The following is a 7381-nucleotide window of genomic DNA, read 5'->3' on the forward strand; positions in this document are numbered from 1 at the left end:
TCTCTTTTTTTGAAGGACTGAAAGAAATACACTGAGCTCCCCTTCTCCCTCGTATTTCTCACAGCCTAGATTTCCCCCATGTACCTCAGTTCAGCCAGAGGAAGGAGTCTCATACGTGCCCAATTCATCTGGTGCTTTGCATTGTCCTTTTGAGTAAGGTACTGAAATGAGGTGAAAAATGATATCACCAAGGAAATTCAATGGAAAATTTGAATTTGGTATCTTTATTCCTTGATCAGGTAAAAATCAATAGTCAGGGCTTAGAGAAACCTAGTCACGTGTTTCAAATTTAATTTGTAGATCTCCCCTTTTTTACACATTTTTCTAACTTTTTTTAACTGATCTCAGAGTATTACTCAAACATAAAGCCAGCATTAAATTGCTGTGATTAGATATTGAATTTTAAATAATATTGGCTGTCTGCCTGAACTATTTGACTTATGGGACTTTATTATAGATTCTTTTTCCTTGTACAAACAGCCCACTAATGTTGGTCATGCAAAGTGTTGGACCAAAAGACCTTTTAATGTGCAATCAATTTACAGGGTCTTGAACATGGCAGGATTCAACTTCCCTACCTCATACAAGTTATTTGCACAATTTCTGCCATGCTGAGATAGTTTGTGATGTTTTCCCTCTAACCTCTCTAGAAAAGAAAGAAGCTGTTCTGTTGCTTAGTACTGTTTAGCATTAAGCACGTGGTACAATTTGAATGCAAAAAATCTGCACAGATCTTGATGTGAGTCAGTTTGTCTGAATGAAATGTTAATAAATTGTTTCTTCGTTGGTGCAATATGAAAAATGTCTGTCTTCCACAACAGCTAATTAGCAACTTCTACATATTTAGAGTATTTTTTGTGCATGTTGTTTCTCTACTCATCTCTAATCCTCTGCTGAGTTACGTGTGCATTATGTGTACCAGTGTGCTTTGCCTCTCAGACTTCTGTTAAGACTTATGAGACTATTCCTATTCTTACTCCATGTGTTATTGTTGAGCACACACAATAAAAGATGCTGTAGCCCTGTTACAGCTATAGCTGGTTGCTTTGCCGCTTGCAGAAAATGACGTTTGCAATGGCAGAGTTGCTTTTTTAAAGACAAAATGAAACAAATAAATTCCTAGTTTTTCAGTAATGTTCACCTGGATTTGGTACAACATTTTTCCAATGTACTTTTCTTTTTTCCTAAGTAGGGTGTGGAGTTTGATTCATTGCTGAGGTCTTCATTTGGCTGGAGAAAGTTTCTGTGTAGTTGAATTCCCAGGGCTGTTCATCAAGTGTAGCAGTAACATGAAGACATAAGTGAAAGGAACACACAAGTAGAAAATACAGAGTTAAGATGAAAGGTCCAAGAGATAGAGATAGGTAGCCTGAGATTGGAAGTCCACACACATATACATATGAGGGGGTGTGCCCGACTGGGAGGGAAAACAGAGATCAATTTGTCACTTGATCCCAGGAAAGTTTTCCACAAAGCCCTGCCGTTGCCTTGGATTTTTATAATAATTTGTGGAATTTTAAGCGGAGTTTGGGTGACTGAAAGCATTTAGTCAAGCCCTGCTGGATGGCAGAGATAAAGCTCTTGCTTAGGTTGCCAAAACTGGATTGTGCATGCCCAGTAGGAGTGGTGATGGGAGTGGATTTCCTCGGAGGCGGGGAGGAGGTGGACAGCCTTAGGGGTGGAGGTGTGTTTTAGTATTCTAATGCATGTATCATTGCTAATTGTGGTGTTGTACACGTTTGAATGTTGGGTCATACATGGGGTTGTGTTACAGATTTTGGCAACTAATATCTTATCCAAAGTCATCATCAAACCCATATTTAATCAGGAGCTGTTGTAATTACATGTTATTCTCCCTCTGTACTCAGCATTGGTGAGACCGCTCCTTGAATACTGTGTTCAGTTCTGGGCCCCTCACCACACGAAGGATGTTGAGGCTCTGCAGCAAGTCCAGAGAAGAGCAACGAAGCTGGTGAAGGGGATGGAGAACAAGCCTTATGAGGAACGGCTGAGAGAGCTGGGGTTGTTTAGCCTGGAGAAGAGGAGGCTGAGGGGATACCTCATTTCTCTCTATAACTATCTGAAAGGAGGTTGTAGAGAGGAGGATGCTGGCCTCTTCTCCCAAGTGACACGGGACAAGACAAGAGGGAACGGCCTCAAGCTCCGCCAGGGGAGATTTAGGCTGGCCATTAGGAAAAAATTTTTCACAGAAAAGGTCATTGGGCACTGGAATGGGCTACCCAGGGAGGTGGTTGATTCACCTTCCCTGGAGGTGTTTAAGGCAGGGGTGGACGAGGTGCTAAGGGGCATGGGTTAGTGTTTGATTGATAGGAATGGTTGGACTCGATGATCCGGTTGGTCTCTTCCAACCTGGTTATTGTATGATTCTATACTTGTTTTGAATAAAATTGGCTGGTTTCACAGAATCACTAGGTTGGAAAGGACCCCCAGGATCATTGTGTCCAACCATTCCTATCAATCACTAAACCAAGCCGCTCCAGTTTGTTCATATACATTTGTAAGGAATTTTACTAACTCGTAAGAAGTATTTACAAGGGGGATTCTGATTTAAACTCAGCAAGCTGAACATTTATTTTCATTCCTGCAAAATTATCTCAGAGAAGAAGCGGTCTTAAGCCCAAGGAAAGCAGCGCAGAGAGCAAGCTGGACAAGATTAATTGCCCTTGCGGGACTGCTCAGTGTTTGTCGTTCTCTGTCAAGTTGGACAGCTTCTTTTGGTTCTCATGACACTGTCCAGAAAAGGGTTAAGCAGATTGGTGAAGTGTTTCTCGGAAGTCCTTGGTATTTCCAAATTTCCTTTGTGACAGAATGCTGGGTGGGACAGAATACTGCCAGTTGATGGCTGTGGCAGGTGGACCCAGTGCCGTGGATGGTTCTTATTGAGGTGGATCCACCTCCATTGGCTCTGTGCCATCATCCGGTGGATGCACCTCCATGGGTTGCATGACATCATTTGGAGGGTGCCTGCAGCTGTGCCTCAGTCCATGCCTTAGGCAAAAGGCACGCCCGGCCTCCGTGCTGTTCCACTGTGTGCTCCCAGCTGCACACTGGACAGCGTTGGTCGCGTGAGCAGGGGCAGTGCTTCTCATGGCAGGAGGCAGGGGGATGTTGTTCCTCCTCCTTGGCCGATTGTCCTTCTTGAGGCTCCTGGGAGGTGCCTTCCTTCTCCTCTTTTTCGGGAAGTGCCTCGGTTGTGGCAAAGGCAAAGGTGAGCAGCCACCTTTCTGGCTGGGCGGACCGCTCCGTGCCTGGCGAACACACTTGGGCTCCGTGCTGTCACCTGGTGGGGCTAAACCCAACGTTGCCCTCTTCAAAGGTGATCAGCCACTTGCCTGGCTGCTCTGGGAGCTCCCTGGATGGCAAACACTCTTGGGTTCCACACTGTTCCATCTTGCAACTGGAGGAGATGCTGCCCTCTTTAACGGTGAGCAGCCTTTTGGCCAGCTGATCTGGCTGCTCCCTGGCAGGGGGACATGTCTAGGTTCCGTGCTGGTCTCTCGTGGTCCTAACGCCAATGGTGCCCTCTTCAAAGCAGAGCAGCCACTTGCCTGGCTGCTCCGGGAGGTGCCGGCCTGGCAACCACTCTTGGGATCCAGCGCGTTCCCTCGTGGTCCCAAAGTGAACACTGCCCTCTTCAAAGGAGAGCAACCACTTGGCTGACTGCTCCGGCTGCTCATCCTTCCAAGCATGGGTAGCGTCTGACGACCTCGAAGCTCAGTGACCTGTAGGCCAGCTGCACTGGCCACAGCTTTGCTAGGTGCCGAGCAACAGCCAGTGAGGTGGCTGGTGACAGCAGGAGGCCATTGTGATGTCATTGTGACTGGGCCTGTGGCCGAGGTGCGTTGTCAAATATGGCAGGATGGGGCAGGGGGAGCGTACGGCCTGAAAGGTATCCAAAGGTGGGAGAAGAAGGAGGTTCCCTAGGACTGAGGGCCCCGTTCCTGGGGCTCACTCCTGCCTGCTGTGCTGCTTGCCTGAGGGAATGGCCTTGTGCACAGGGACCATCCTCCACCTCCACTCATGAGCCCTGGGCTCCAATGCCCTCCTCCTCATGTGCCTGGAGTCCTCTCAACCAGAAAATGGCAATGCTGTTCCGTCAGGGCCAGAGGTCCACGGAGACCCCTCCATCAACCCCGTGTCGTGCAATGGACACAGCCCCCCACACTCATCAGTGGCTGAGAGAGGGTGAAGCATCCAGAGGTCATGTGGTCCCACCCTACTGCTAAAGCAGGATCAGCTAGATCTGTCCGTCCAGGGCCTTGTGCGGACAGCTTCTGAATATTCCCCAGGGTGGAGACTCCACAGCCGCTCTGCACAACCGGTGACAGCGCTTGGTCACTGTAAGAGTCAAATGGGTGTTCTGGATGTTTGCCCAGCATCTCCTGTGCTTCACTTGGTGACCACTGCTTCTTGCCCCGTCACTTGGCACTGCTGGAAAGAGCCTGGCTCCATCCTCTATGCAGCCTTCCTTCAGGGATTGACATACGTTGATGACATATATCTCCCTGAGCCTTCTTTTCTCCAGGCTGAACAGTCCCAGCTCTCCCAGCCATTCCTCATGGGAGAGGAAAGTTTGGTAAAAGGAGGCGGGTGGAACAATCCGGTCACAGCATGAATATCAAAAGTTTCCCAAAAGAGCCTCCTACTAAGATGGATGAGCCTTTCTAAGAGCAAAAGGATACTCATTTTTTGTTATTGTTGCTAAATATTATTATTTGCTAAAGAAATATAATTTGAGTAAGTACTAACAGCCTACATGATGCTGTACTTTTAAAAGTCACGCTCTCCTGTGTTTGTCTACCAAGTCAAGAATATTTTTGTTCCTTCTTAAACAGTTTTCTGATTCGTTGCAATATTGAAGTCTCTTTTAAAAGAGAGATAAATTAGGACTACCTAACAGGAATATTGTGTGTTTTTCTCACTTAGGGTTTTTAAAAACAAGCTCACTTCCGTTGTCTGTTCCCTCCCATCACTCTATCTGCATGAATGGGAGCACACATACACAAAAACAGAGTTTTCTTCGTTGTTTCTGAAGTTGCAGATAGTCAAAAAAAGCCTTTACCATGAGGTCCTTTACCATTTTTAACAGTAGAGTTTTCTCATCCTGTAAAACAGGAACTTCCAGTAAGGGCCTAAGTTTTGATGCAGTCACAACAGCTATATGCAGTCACTGCTGGAAGCAGTGTCAAGTCCACCTACAGATAATGCTGTCTTCAGCTGATTTCTTTTCCTTTTGCTTCTTAATTTTTTTGTCTATAGACCGATGAAACCATATACATGCCATGTCTTTTTTCTGATGTCTGTATTGTTCTCGAAGCCCTGAAGGTTTCCCCTGAATAAAGCTTAGTGTTGTTAGAGTTGAATATCAGAATGAAAGAGGACATTATTCATACACAAACACCACTGTCCAGTTTGCAATTCAGGAGTTGAAAAAGGAAACGTTATTGAAAAAGCAAGACTGTGGAACATCATTGTCTTCTAAATCGTAACCTGTGTTTACTGAAACAGGAACAAAGCGAACACAGTGCAAATATGCATGAGTTTCCTTTGTGTAGTTTCATGCATTCAACAGAGGACTTTCTGTCAGGAGGACTAGGATCTGTCCCTTGTCGTGCTTGGCACAGGGAAGTGGGTCACAACTTGAGGGTTCTGGTTTGGATGGCATCACTGCCTGGTTGTGTCTCTTTTTCTTTTTTTTTTTTTTTGTCTTACAATAAACCAAAATATTGTTTGATTTAGCCAGTACACAAGATGACAAGCCGAATGCTTCCACTGTGACAATGAGCAAAGGCTCTAAAGGTGAATAGCAGTTCAGAAAGAGAGTGATTCGTGATTCAGCCTTTGCTCAACCATAGTACCCAGATCCCAGTAGCCCATGTAGTTTCATCGCCTTCTTAAACCAGAATTGATGGTAAAAGAAAAGGGAAATGGATGCATCTGCCTTCTGGCAAAGTATAGGAGTAAGGCATGTAACCCAAAGAGCTGCTGCCCTTCCTCCCAAAACAACACCTAACAGTGCAAGTGACACACAGGAGGCACCTCAGTAAGTTGGGTCCACCAAAACTACTGATACACCTGGATCTTGAGATCCTGAGACTACTCTCTGCTGATACAACTACACGGTGAGTTCATACACTCAAGAGCAGACTCAGACGTCCCCACTGCAGACCCTTTGCCAATAAAAGCTGATGCTCAGTCCTTGACGCAGCCTTGGTGGTGAGTGTGCCTGGTGCATTCCCTAAACAGCCAATACTGAGCACAGAGAAGTGGTTTGGCTGCCTGAACGGTGCATGACCCCTGATTCATTAGCCTGACTACTAATGTTCCAAATTTTCCAGTTTCTGGAAAGAACTGTTAGAGACAATTTGCAGATAGCCAGCGGTACAGAAGTGTAAAGAGTTGTATTTTTATGTGTTGATGAATAATATAGCAAGAGTCTGTGTTACGTAAAGTTACTGCTTTACTCCTGGTGGGGGCCAGTGTTTGTACAAACTGTTCTTCTAAGCCTAGTTACACAAGTTAAAGCTTGCTACTCTTATCCTATATATCTGTTATTAGACAGAGTTTTTCCAGGTTCCCCTGGAAAAGGGTTGTTCCCCTTCCTCATTCTTACATATATTCCTGATGAGCCTACCTGTTTTTCCACACAGTTAGTTTTGTGCTAGATTGCAATTAGTGCCGGTTATCTCCAGAGAGAAGGATGCTGTATAATGTTTTTCTGTATAAATGCCATGAAAGTCATCCATCCTTATAAGCCTTTGCTTTATATTACGGAACAAGCTTAAGACACCATTTCCATGCAGTGAGGCTGCAGGTTTCATCCCCCTACCCTGTGGCTGAAGCCTATTCACTAAAGTGGTCAGGAAGCAAAGAATATGGACAGATTGTATATACCTTGGTTTGTTTTCAGGTTGGAAATTGTACCTCTGAGTTTCTACCTCTTCTGTGCTCAGAGGGAGATTGAAAGATTAGGGGATGAAAACAAAAAGCAATATTATTGCTACCCAAAAGCACAATTGTAAGGATAAAATGACAGTGAAAAGCTGCAGTAACTTAACACCATGACACATTCAGAAACAGGGAAGTTCAGGGGATTCCTTTGGACATCTCAGCATCTCAGCTACTGCTTCTGCCATATTCTACAAGTGTTGCCAAGAGATGCTTAGTTGAAAATGCAAATATGTTCAGGGCTGAAGGATCAAAGAGCAATTAAATTAAAAACTGCTGACAGGTCAATCCTAATAGTCATTTCCATGCTGAAATAAGTCAATAAATCTTAGCTTGCAATAAATCTTACCACATAAAGGTGGGCCTGCATAACAGGAAAATGTAGTAAAATATAGCAATATATTTTATGCAA

This window comes from Phaenicophaeus curvirostris, chromosome 3 (genome assembly GCF_032191515.1).
Source record: "Phaenicophaeus curvirostris isolate KB17595 chromosome 3, BPBGC_Pcur_1.0, whole genome shotgun sequence".
NCBI lineage: Eukaryota > Metazoa > Chordata > Aves > Cuculiformes > Cuculidae > Phaenicophaeus > Phaenicophaeus curvirostris.